This window comes from Desmodus rotundus, chromosome 9 (genome assembly GCF_022682495.2).
Source record: "Desmodus rotundus isolate HL8 chromosome 9, HLdesRot8A.1, whole genome shotgun sequence".
NCBI classification, from domain to species: domain Eukaryota; kingdom Metazoa; phylum Chordata; class Mammalia; order Chiroptera; family Phyllostomidae; genus Desmodus; species Desmodus rotundus.
In genome coordinates this window covers 83597484-83610592 of record NC_071395.1, presented here as the reverse complement: position 1 = coordinate 83610592, position 13109 = coordinate 83597484, and the positions used below count along the sequence as shown (strand labels likewise).

Sequence of the window (13109 nt, the reverse complement as noted above, 5' to 3'; positions counted from 1 at the left end):
CACTCAAGATCTCACAGCAGGTGGTAAAGCCAGGGTTGGAAGCCCAACTCCAAAACCCATTTTCCCCCCTTTATATTCAAGCCTCTTAATCCTGGTTGCACACTGGAATCACATAACAGGGAGGGGCTTTTCAAAAATCAGTTTCTCCTCAAATTAAGTCAGAGTCCGTTGGAGTTGGATACAGGCATTGGAAATTTTAAAGCCCCTCCTGGTGATTTTAAGGGGCGTCATGGGTTGAGAACCACTGTGTACACCTTGCTGAGGCCTTGAAAATACCAAAGGAAGAAACTTGGTCCACCGCATGCACAACGGTGGGTGGGCTGTTGAACCCTCAGTTAAGACCCTGGGAACAAAGCTCCAGGCCTAGACCTGTAAGTTAGTGACCCTCCATGCCTTGTCTCTTCTCCAAATTGCTAGGAGGTACCCAGCTATCCCTGCTCTCGGCTCTAGAAGATACGGGTGTGATGGAGTGCCCCGAGCCTCTCCGCAGCAGACCCTGCATTATGGGAGCAGCCGCAGCACACTTACTCTGCATAAGGGATGAGCAGTAAGACCTCAGAGCCCTAACTCTTCCAAGCTTTGGCTGGGGGGAAGGCAGAGAAGCAGACAGCGCCCATTATTCTCCCAGAGCCCCTGGGCCTGCCCCATAGTCCTGGGGAGAAAGGAGTCTGCACTGGGCAAGGCAGAGATGGGGCCACAGCCTTGCAACATCCACCTCCCCTCCCTGCCACTGCTCACACCCCTACTCCTAGACCCAGCTGGCCTCAGGACACTGTTCCCACCACCCCCAGAACCCACACAACCTGCCTGCTGTTTCCCCAAAGCCCAGCACTGAGCAGCTGTTCAAGGAACAGTCTGCAAATGCACCTAAGGCTGAATGAGCCAGGCTCCCACCGCTGCCTGGGTGGCTGGGTGAGTAGGTGGCTCAGCTAGCTATGCCATCTGACACTAGATTAGCCAAAGAAACAACAAACAAAAAACCCGAGAGAGAGGCCCACTGAGCACACCTGTCTTATGGTGGTGGTGGTGGTGGTGGTGATGATGACGGTAGTGGTAGTAATGACAATGACGACGACGACTGTGATGATGGTGATGATGACGATGATGGTGGTGGTGACTATGATGACGATGGTGATAATTATGATGATAATGGTAGCAATGATGATAATGAGGAGGATAATGATGATTGTGATGATGATGGTGGTGGTGTTGATTATATGGTAATGACTATGGTGATGATGGCGATGATAATGGTGGTGATGATTGATGATGAGGAGGAGAGTGATGACGATGGTGTTGGTGATACTGACGATGATGACGGTGGTGATGACGTAGCAGCCACCCTCCACTGAGCGCTCACTGTGTGCTGGGCACTGCACACACGTCACCTCACTGCATCCTCACAGCCCTGCCACCCAGGATGCTGTTTTAGCTCCATTTTACAGATGAGAGACTGAGGTTCAGAGGGGTAATACCGCCAGCCTGTGGCCTGACTAAGATCAGAGCCACGTCTGGAGCCCTTGGGAATGGCCTTACTCTCCCATTCCTTCCAATCCTCGTTGCACTGAAGCAGATTTAACCCTAAGCAGTTCCCCTGGCCAGGCCCAGCCCTTGGCAACATGGCCACCCCCACAAGTTCTGTGCCCCATTGTGCCTTTCATTCCCAGGAGCTCCCCCACTCAGCCCCAGCTCATGGCCTGGGGTCAAGGGTGGCCCCATGTGAGCCCCAGTGTGGCCCACAGCAGCCACCTATGCAGGGGCACAGTGTCCCGCCGAGCCCCAGGCCCAGCCCCAGCTTATTGCTTGGGCCCCTGGAGAGCAAGTGGGAGCCCAGCCCAGGAGGCCCTGCAGACGCTCCCAGCAGCCTGTGTCTCATGACCACAGAAGCCATTACAGCTCACTTAGCTGCAAACAGCTCTCCACAGCACTCATTAGGGCCACCGAGGAGCACAGAGAGCTCTCTCCTCTCCGAGTGAGGGGGTGTGTGAGCAGCTGGGGGGGTGCTGTGCCTTCTTACTGGAATGGCTGCTTCCCGCCTGGCCCATCTTCCAGGAAAGGTGAACCCAGCTGGGGCCTGGCTAGCTGCCCTGCCCTCTCTGACCAGGGTCCCCCTGCAGTACCTCTCTGCTCCATGGGAACAATGGGTAGTGGGTGCAGGAGGTGGCTGGGGCCTGTCTCTATGACAAGATAGTGATGTGGCTAAGTAAGGTGACAGAGGAGCCCCAAGCCCTGGGCATCATGGACTGGGGCCCTAACCACCAGATTCCCACCTCATTCCTTTATCAGTACCAAGATACTGATACCTGGCACCTGCAACCCCCAGGCCAGGGGACTGGCCACATTCTCTGCCCTTCCCAATGCCCACAGGCCACTCTGAGTCACCACCACCATTCGCCCAGCTGCTAGGACTACCCTCAGAGTTGTCTTTGAATCTGATCTTTCTCTCACATCCAAGCTGACAGCTCAGCATCCTGCCAGCTCTACCTTCAACAAGCACCCAGGATCTGAACACTTCTTACCACCCTGGCCTGGACCACCTCACTGGTAGGTCTGGTCCCACTTGGCACCCACAGGGATCAATGGAATGCATACACCAGGTCACACTACTGCCTTGTTTAAAGCTTCCAGTGGCTCCCACTCACATGCGGAGTACAGTCCAAAGTCCACACCATGACCTGAGAGGCCCCATGTAGACTGGACAGTGTCTCCAGTCTCCCTTCACACAGGCCACACTGCCCCTCTGTTCCTCCCAGCACATGCCAAGTCCGGCCCTCCATCAGAGCCTTGCTCTCGGGGCGCCCTCAGCACATCCACACTCTCCCTCCCCTCATCTGGGTCAGTCTCCTAACGTCAACTCTTCAACAGGCCCTCCCTGACCACGCGCACCACAAGGTAACCCAGTGCTGCTCCCCCCACTGGCTTGGGTTTTCTCATGGGTCCTGTCCCTCCTGCTCTTGTATCTACAGACATCTGTATGCTCCCCGCCCCACCTCGCGAGAATGCATGCTTTACGGACGCAAGGCTTTCATCTGGCTTGGTTCGCTCCTGTATCCTCAGTGCTGAGAACTGTGCCTGGTACATAGAAGGTGCTCAATAAACATTTCTTAAATGCATAAATTAGTATTTTAAAAATCAGTTAATTGATTAACCCATCAGTCCCTCTTGGTTAAATTTGTCTGGAGACGCACAACAGATCCTGGCCCAGGTCACACTTGATATTACATGCACATGCACACACACACACGTGTGCAAGCAGGCATGCACGCACACACGTGCACATGAACACAAATGCCCAGCTGCCGATCTCTCCCCTCTGTACCTTCAACCTCTTGGAGCCACCCAGACTGGAAACCTTGTTTTTTCCTCTCCCTTCTCCCAGCAGCAACAACTTTGGATAATCGTGGCGGGGGGGGGGGGTGTTAGGGCAGGATGGGGTAGAGCTGTCCTTCAGGCTAGCCCCTCCTGGCCAGGCCCTGCTGTCGGCCAGGTGACAAAAGCCCCCATGAATACAACACCCCCTGCCTCCCCTCCTGAACAAATAGATGTCTTGCCCTGGCTACTTTAGTGAGCGTTTAGTGCCAGTCTGGACTCCCTGTCTCTCCGCAGGTCTCTAGACACCTTCTCTCACCACAGCTGGTGCCAGAAGATCGGATGCTCACGTTAATAATGATCCAAGGAAGACAACCAAGAAGGCAAGTTCTGAGTTCTGGGAAGTGCAACTCACCAGTGGGAGCCCAATCGGCACAGCCTGAGAGGCGTGGGCGTGGAGGGAGCACGGATAGACCAGGAGTGCAAGTCCAGCAGCCAGCCCAGCTGTGGGGAGCCATGTGAACTCTGCTCAGGGTTTCAGGGGTGGGTTAGCGAAGAGATCGCTCCTACAGCCTTGGATAACCCATCCTCCTCGAGCTCCTGGAGAGGGAGGCTGGGCTCTATCCAGGCTTGGGAATCTGGCAGACATGCATATCCTAGCTCTGCCAGTCATACCCCGGATGACCAGGGCAGGCCATGAAGGCTCTTGGAGCTGCAGCCTCCTCCATTTAAATAGGGCTCATGCTACTTCCCTCTGCAAAGATCAAAGCGATTGCTGCATTCTCACTTGACCTGGCCACCCTGGGATAATTCCCATAGTGGATGGGTCACCCTAATGCTCTCAGAAGTCACTGCAAACCAGGCACTTCATTCACTCATTCATCGAGTAGTTCCTGAACTCCGGCTAAGTGCCAGGCACTGTGCTGGGGTGTGAAAGGCGTGCAGTGACATGATGAGAGTGTGGATTCTCGAAAGCACCGGTGCTGACCTGGGGCAAAGCATGGAGTTTCTCGGCATGCGCTGTACCATATCGTATCTGCAGAGCATGGGGTCATCACGTTATCTCACAAGTTCCTGGTAAGGATTAAACGAGTTATTATGTGGAAGGTGTTCGGAATTGTGTCTGGCACTTGCTAAGCGCTATGTGATTGCTGTCTTTGTAACGGTGGAATTAACGATGAATAGACAGCTTCTGTGCCAGAGGACCTCCGCCCAGTGTGGGAGACAGCACACTCCCAGACACCTGTAGTGTGACGGTTGGGGCTGGGGAGGACCAGAGCGTGGGTTCTCAGGAGGAGGGGCTCTGCTCCAAGGGGCTGTAGACTTATGGGGAGAGGGGACAGAGGGTGTAGAACCAGTCACCCCAAAGCCCACAGTATGTGTCACCTCCATGTGCCAGGCACCAGTGAAGGGCCTGGAGATGATTTTTGCAGGATACATGCCCTCCGTGGGATGAGAGAGTTTGTGCCCAGGACCAGGGAGGGGCCACCTGGTTCCTAGTGAACAGAACTGAACAGCAGCCAGACTTCCAAGGCAAAAGGGAGCCTGGGCTGTCCGGGCGAAGGTGACTGTGGAAGATGTGGGATGACAGGACCATGAGGATGGGCACTCCAAGGATGGGGATGAGCAAGGAAATTCCAAGCAGGAAAGAGGCCAGAGCCAAGGGGTGTGGCTGGGAGAGGAAAGGTGTTTGGAGGAAGAGGGAGCCAGGCAGGTCTGGGTGCAGGTGGGGGATCCCTGAGTGGGGTGAGAAAGCCAAGGGAGGGACAGGCTGGCTGCAACACACCGGTCACGCTTGAACAATACAGCCCAGGAAAATGCAATTTAATGTATTACAAAGAAAAAGTCAGTGCTTCTTAAAGGACCCTTGTGATTATAATAAGCGTAGCATACTTTCCCGGACCTCCAGAGAGGCCCAGGGCTGCCACCTTCCCCAAGAGCTGCTGGCCTCTCCTATTCAATAAGACGGGAGGCGTGCCAACACTCTGTGATGTTGGTCAGGGTCCTTCTCCACTGGCCTCCCAGGCTAGACCAGGCCAGAGAGTATAGGGTCAGCCCAGGAGACCCTGGGCAGAAAAGGGTCCAGAGGGCAGAGGCTCAGGCCTTGGGGGCTGGTGAGGTCCATCCCATAGGACCTCTGCAGGGGGTGGCCCACAGCAGGTAACACACTTCTGACCTCTGTGCAGGCACCTGGCCTTGTCGGGATGGGTGTGAATAGGCCAGGAGGGGTCCCTGGGGCTGACAAGGTGCCAGGATGCTTGCTTCTATCATCAGGGGACAGTGTGGTCTGTTCAAGAGAGGTCTCTGCGCTGGGCGTCAGGAGACTCGGGTTCTAGCCTGAGCCCTGGGTCACTGTGCATGTGATATCGAGCCACTGCCCGTGCCCTCTGGGTTGCAGTTCCTCTGGGTGAGAGGAAGAGGGTGGACATGACTCCAAGGTCCCTCCCAGCTCTAACATGCAAGGGCCCTATACACACCTTGGGGGGTGCCCCCCAGCTCAGGGCTGCCAGCTCCCGGGGACCAGATCCCTCTCCTTTCCAGGAGCCACCAGAACCTGTAGGTCTTCCCACCTCCTGGTGGAACTGTGCTTAGCTGTCCTTCAGCCTTAACCACCTCGCTTTGCTGAGGCTGGCGCCCCCAGGTACCATCAGAACCACCCCATTAGCATTCCGGGACTTCTGAGTGAAGTAGTGGCCCTTGTCCCATCTCCCTGGACCCCGCCCAAGCTCCACCTATGGTCCTGGCTCTTTTCCTATGGCAGAGCACCCTGGGGACCATGCAGAAGGCAGCATGGGCACTGGGCCCTCCCTTCTGGGGAGTGTGTGTCCCTGCAGCAGGGTCCAGCTTAGGGGACAGGACCGACTGGATGGGGAGGTGTGGACCTCAAATGGCTTTGGATGACTTCCCTGAGAACCTCAGTTCCTGGGAGCTGGAATGCAGCCCAGAGATGGACCACCGGGAGGGAAGGAATCACCCCCCCGAGTGCCGCTAGCTATGGTTTAGGGCTTTTCTGAGACCTATAAAGTCTTCGGTTGAGTTTACTCAGAAGGCTCTTAAATATGATTCGTTGGCACCAGAGTCCCAGGACTAGACCCTGTCATTCGTATTTTTATTTACCCAACAAAGATATACCAAGTACCTCCCACATCCCAGGCACAGGGTGGGCTGCCAGGGACATGAAGGCCAAAAGCTAACAGCCCCTGCCCCGGCAAAGCTGGCAGCTAGTGGGGAAGAGAGGGCTCCCCAGCTGGTGTGAACACTGGAGGGAGGTGGTCCCCATCCTACAGAACTGTTTATCGAGGGGTCAGTTACCCCTGGGAGATCAAGGCACCCTCATTTTTGCCAGTGCCAGAATCAGCCCTCCTGAGGAGAGGCAGGGGAGGCCTTAGGGGCTAGTGGCTTCTCTCCTCCCAGGTGGGCGACGCCGGGCAACTCCTCCATCTTCTTGTGCCTCAGCTTCCTCATTTGTAAAATGAAAATCACAAGTGGTCAGCAGATCATGCCCCTGTGACACCCATGTCCAAATCCCCAGAACCTGTGAAGGTGTTACCTTACAGCCAAAAGATGGAATTAAGATGGCTGATCAGCAGATTCTAAAACAGGAAGACTATCCTGGATTATCCGGGCGGGCCCAATGCCATCACAAGGGGCCTGAACGGTGGAAGATGGAGGTGGAAGGGAGCTGATGTCAGGGAGATGCACACGGGGCTAGCCAGTGGTGGCCTGAGAAACAGAGGAGATGAGAAAGGATTCTCCCCGGAGCCTCAAGCACTAGGAACATCTTGATTTTGGCGCAGTGAGACCCATTCTGGAGTTCTGACCTCTAAAACTCCACACACAGTTGGATAATCCATGTGTGTTGTTTTGAGCTGCAGGGAGCTCATACATCACAGCAGTATCTACCCCACGGGGTTGCTGTGGTGACTGATGGCTCAGTGACACATGGCAAATGCAGACCCATGGTGGGTATTAGTATTTGAGGAACCGTGAAGCAGGGTTCTGGGGCCAGGCTTGGTGGAGGTTCCTATTGGAGATGGCAGAGGTCCAGGACCCCATGGGAAAGCGGGACACCCAGGACAAAGGGCCAGAGCACTATGAGGAAATGAGCCAGTCAGAGGAAGTCAGACAGATAAGGGTGGGCTCACCCTCTCCACCTGGCCATTAATGCTGGCCTGTCCCAGAGCACAGCCAAGGCCATGCTTTCCATTCTGTGCTGTGCCCCTGGTCATCCCAGATGGCTTGGGCCTGTCCCTTCAATCACCACCTCCACTCGCTGTCTCAGAGCCACCTTGGACCACACCAAGCTCTCCACCTCCCTGCCACATGTGAGTCTCAGGCTTCCTTTCCCACTGGGCTCCCTCAGGGGGCGGCACCCCCAGTCGGCCAGGACTGGGACCCAAGAGCAGTCCCAACATCTCCCTGCCCATCACTGACCTCAACCAAGTCCTCCCCAAGCCCTGTCTAATCTACCTCCCCACTCTCTGGCGTTTCTGTGCAGAAACACCACTCAGCTGCCATGGCCCTGGCCCACACTACCACCATCTCTTGCCTGTCTTCTTCAAGAATCTGTTACTGGACCCCCACAACATTTGTGACCATTCCGATCTGTGATGCTTAATTTTATGTCAATTTGACTGCACCACAGGGTGCCCAGATGAAACATTATTTCTGGGTGTGTCTGGCAAGGTGTTTGCAGATGAGATCAGCATTTGAATCAGTGGGCTCAGTAAATCACCCACCCCAGTGACGGCGAGCAGTGTCCAATCAGTCCAGAGGGCCAGAACGGAACAAGAGGTGGAGGTGGGAGGAATCCGCCCCCTTTTCTTCCTGTCTGCGCTGGGACATGGTTGGCCTGTTATCTATCTATCTATCCATCCATCCATCCATTCATCCACCCATCCATCCTGTTGGTTCTGTTCCTCTGGAAATTCCAGGCTAGTACACCATTAGTTCTCCTCCTCATCGTCAAACATCAAAGTGATCTTTTCAAGATCAAATCTTACTGGGTTCTTAGACTAGAGACCATGGTTCTCTTTGGGGTTCTTTCAGGCCCTGCCACCTTCCACATCCTCATCAGGTGTGACTCACTGGAATGTTCTCCAGAGCCCTGCCCACCACACAGCCCCTCTCCCCCAGGGCTTCTCGGACGCTGTTGCCTGTCTGGAAAAGGCCCCCCTCCCCTTCCATCAGCACCTTCTAGCCATGGTTAGACCTGCGCGCACACAGCACTTCCTCTGGAAAGCCGTCATGGGCTGGACTGTGTCTCTGCCCAGAATTCGGTGCTGTAGGCTTCACCCCCAGGACCTCCGAACGTGACCGCGTTTGGACACAGGGTCTTTGCAGAGGTAATTAAGGTGAATGAGATCATACGAGTGGGCTCTAATCCAAATAAGAAGAGGAGAGTAGACACAGACACACACAGAACAGAGACCATGGGAAGACACAGGGAAAAGACGGCCGTCTGCAGGTCAAGATCCAAAGTCTCGGAAGAAACAAGTCTTGCCGACACCTTGACCTCAGGCTGCTGGCCTCCAGGACTTGGGTGTTGTTCAGCTGCCTGCCTGTGGTCTGTGTCATGGCCACACCGATGGAGGTGCCTTCCTGCCCGGGGGGGCGGGTCCTCCCTGTTATATGCCCATCTCATCCCCTCTTCTCCCTCTTGGCCCGTACAGACTTAGGATTTTACATTTCTCTTTGCTCGACCGCAAAGCCCCATTTTCTCCCCTGGCTCCTCCTCTGGGTGGTTTGCCCTCCATGCTGCAGTCTGTTAACACCCACTCCTAGGGGTCATCTCCCCCTCCACGTATGGCCCCAGTGCCCTGTACTATACCTTGAGCAGGGCTGTCCCCTCCCTGGCAGGGACAGTTTTTCTGATGGCAACTGCACTTGCTTCTCTACAACACGTGGCTCACATGGAACCAAGGCTGGCTTTGTGGGCATGAGGCCTGTGCTGTCACTCGGGCCCCACGCTCAGAAGGGCCCACGCTTAATGCTCTGCTGTCACCGTCCTGAAATGTGCAATAATTTTAGCTTTGAACTTGTGCTTTGTAGGTGAAGTACATTGGAGAAATGGCCCATGCATGCGAGAAGAGATTTGCAGGAGAAAGAAAAAAGCTTGACATTTTGGTGCCTTTGACAGCACTTTTTTGCCTGCTTTTTAAACAAGGGTCCACGTTTTCATTTTGCTCTGGGTCTTGTAAATGACACAGACTGCCCAACGTTAAACTTAAGGAAAACCCAAACCCCTGTTTTTTTCCCCCAAAACTGCTAGTAAGGTTAGTGTCTCTCTCTTATTGATTTCTGGAGCCTCCCAGAGGGACTCCACATTCATTCCTACACCTCCTACTACCTTCCTTCTGGCCTGCGGAGAATCCTGGCCTGTGATCCTCTGTGCCCGCCTGGCTGCTCAGCTCTGACCATATATGCCTTCCAGGGTTTCACTCCCTGGTGAAAATGGTAAATGGGCAGAGCCAAGGACAGTGGCTGTCACTTTGCTGAGACGTCCCTCCATCCATGTATCAGCAGATGCTCCCTGGGTAAGCAGTCACCCACCCACTCACAGAGGCAACAGTCCCAGAATGCCAGCCTTGCAGGGCCCCCTCGGCTCCAGGGGAAACGTGGCTTTCCAGCCCGTCCCAGCCTGACTCAGGGCCTTGCAGATTGGCTGGTCATCTTTCAAGGGCAGTGGTACTGGGAAGAGGGTGGGAGCAGGGGATTGTGTTATTTGGGGAGAGGGCGACTTGGGGGAACTGCACGGCCCATACTATGTGGGGGATTCAGCACAGGAACCCTGGCTGGAGTTCTTTCTGGAACCTAGGTCCTCTTGATTCTCCTGGCCCACCCCCACCAGGGCGCCGATGGGGCAGGCTGGGGGGAAGTTCTCTATCTACTGAGCACCCCACTTCAGGCTGAGCCCAGGAAGCCCTGATCTATGGGAAGAAAGAAGAAACCAGGCAGAGAGAAGGGCGTGCAAGGGGCAGTTTGCTTTTTTTCATGCTGGCAACAGCTGGCACTGCATCTCAGAGCCTGTGGCTGTGACAATGATCAGAATGTTTACTATGTGTCACTATTAATAATGCAGAAGCCCCACCAGCCTCCTGTTCAGGAAGAGAGAGCCTGGGCCCTGCTGTCCACCCCTTCACCTCTGACCCTGCCTGGGTGGCCTCACTGTAGCGACAGGCTGTGCCCACCCTCCTGACTGTGTGCTCACCTGCTCCTCTCAGCTGGCCCTTGAGACCAGAATGGAGTTCCCTCCCCTCACCCATCAGATGTAGGATTTAGAGCTGTCTCCCCAGCAAGCCTTCCAGAAGATTCCATCCTCCACAGCACTACACTGTTACCTCTGTGTGCAAAAGTGTGTGTGTGTGTGTGTGTGTGTGTGTAAGGGAAAGGAGCCTGCATCCCATCCGTCTGCCCCACACCACACCCTACTGTATAAGCTTCCACATCAGCTTCCTTCCAGCCCCATAAACATGGCGATATCCCCCGGCCTGCCCCCAGACCTTTACAGACGCTGTCCCCTCACTCAGGGCACCCATCCTTGACCTCTTTGCCTACTAACTTCTACACATCCTTTAGGGATCAGCTTAAAGGTCACCTCATTTGGGAAGTCCTCCCAGACCCCCCGTTCTAGGTCAGAGTTCCCCTTTTGAATACTTTTACAGAATGTGGAACTTGCCTTTTGGGGCTAATCACTATTGTAATTAAATAATTTTAATCTAACATCTGTCTCCCTGTAGACAATATGCTTCCTGAGAGCAAACAGAGGTTTCTTGCCCTTCGCTATATTCTCAGCATATAGGAATCACCTAATAAATATTCCTCGGATGAATGAGTCAGCGCTGTAGGACCAGCCCTGAGTCATGCAGACTTTGTGTAACGAGCAGGAGGCACTGCTGTCTTCTCTCCTACTCAAGCAAGCACTCTGGGGGTCTCGCATGGGGGTGCAGTCAGCCCCTTCTTCTACAACAGTCCCTGCATCTCTGTAATGCATCCCTCCCTAGTCCTCAAAATAAAGGAGTGGGTGGGCTCTGAAGAATAAGCAAGCCAATGTACTCCCCGCCCCCGCCCCACAACCAGGTCTCAAAGGTTGGGAGGCAAAGTTAGCAGTATCACCCTGTGCAGTGTGTCCTGGCTGTAGTGACAGTCCCCGGCCCTCACACCTGCTCACAACCAAGTGAGTTCCTAGGTTTGTGTGGACACCGCCCAGTGGGACAGCACAGAGGGCACGAGCTGCCCATTCAACTCCTTCTGGGACTTGCACCCTCAGGCTCAGGGATCCTGGCATCCAGGTGAGCATGTGGAGGGCAGAGCGAGCACCAGGCATGCCTGCACTGCTGGGCCAGTCTGCCTGCCACCAGGGTTCTGTCCCCATCAAAGTGCAGGTTTCGACTTCTAATGCAAGACGGCCACAGAAGCCACCTGGAGTGGCTTGATTGGTGAGGAGGCTCGGGGTGGGAGAGGGTCCCTGAGGGGAAGAGGAGGCTGCAGCCCCTCAAAGCTGGCCAGGCCTTCGTTAGCAGTGCTGGTGGGGAGTGCATCTGGCTTCCTGCCCAGCTGCACCCCAAACATGCAAGCCCCTGGCTCCCGAGTCATGTCCTACACACTGGCCAACCTGCGGAGCGAGGCAGTTGGGCATGGCTGCTGGGGACCCAACCTCACTCACAGCTTCTCCCAGCTCCACCGCAGGGTGTGGGGCAGTGGTGGCAGGCCCCAGATTAGGGTGAGGGTGGGAGTGAAGAGTTGGGCAGGGCTGACCACGGCTTGGTGGTGGGAAGGCTCCTCAGTAGCCACACTCAGTGCCATCTGTTCCAAAGGAGAAAAGGGCAGCACTTTGCTGACTGAATGTCTAGCTGTGGGACCTGCTTTCCCTTCTCCCCAAACTGAGCATCAGCCCATGTTCAGAAGGGCACATGCCACCTCTGCACTGTCCTGCTCTCCATACATGAGGCTTTGGAGGGAATCAGCTCCCAGGAAACACACACGGAGCACCCTCTGTGTGCCCAGGGCTGGACTGAGGGCCCTGAGCTCCAGGCCAAGGCTCCAGGGCCAGAGCTCTACTCCTGGCTCTACCACCCACCTGCAGAGTGACCTTGGGCAGAATGGGTGCCCCTCAGAGCCTGTTTCCCCAACTGTCAAATTCGAGGGTCAGACTCCCTATGCCAAACGGGGTCTCCTGCTCTGACATTATAGGGAGGCTTCTCCCTCTCTGATTCCCTCTGCCCGAGGGCTTCCCTGCCCTTGCCCCACCCTACCTAGCCCAGCCCTCAGGCCTCCACGGCAGAGAAGGACAGGGTGGTCGTGAAGAGGCCAGTGCGAAGCTCGCAGAGCCCGTTGATTTGTTACAGGTGGTGGATCCTGGTGGCGACTCATCTGTGCTTGCTGCTGATTATAAAGACTGGAAGACTGAAGGGGATGAAAGGGGACAAGTGGGGACCAGTGTGGCCAATAAGTGCACTCTCTGCTCATGGGCTTGGTTGGTCCTGTTCTCCGTCACAGGGCAGTTAGGGAGCAGTGACGGGATACTGGCTTCTCCCTGCCACGATGGCCGGGACCAACTCACTGAGTCTGCTCAGCCACCTGCAAGGAAGGTGTTTCTGTTGGCGGTGTGAAGAACTGAAGCTCAGAAAGGTTAAGTAACTTGTCCAAGGCCACACAGCTCGAGGCAGAGCCAGGATGGGAACCTAGATCTGTCTGATTGAGGACGTCTTCTCTCTCCCCGATGCCACCCACTTCCTGCTAGGGGTGCCACGTGATTTTCTACTGCCTATGGGGCTGCTGTCAGGTGGTCCAGCGTAATG

At 55.3% G+C, this 13109-nt stretch overlaps 1 protein-coding gene across 1 annotated transcript in view; it reads right to left on the bottom strand.

Moving 5' to 3' along the window:
- Window positions 1-13109, bottom strand: part of SDK2 (sidekick cell adhesion molecule 2) — a 244242-nt gene that overhangs the window by 182439 nt on the left and 48694 nt on the right. The gene's annotated exons all lie outside the window — the stretch shown is intronic.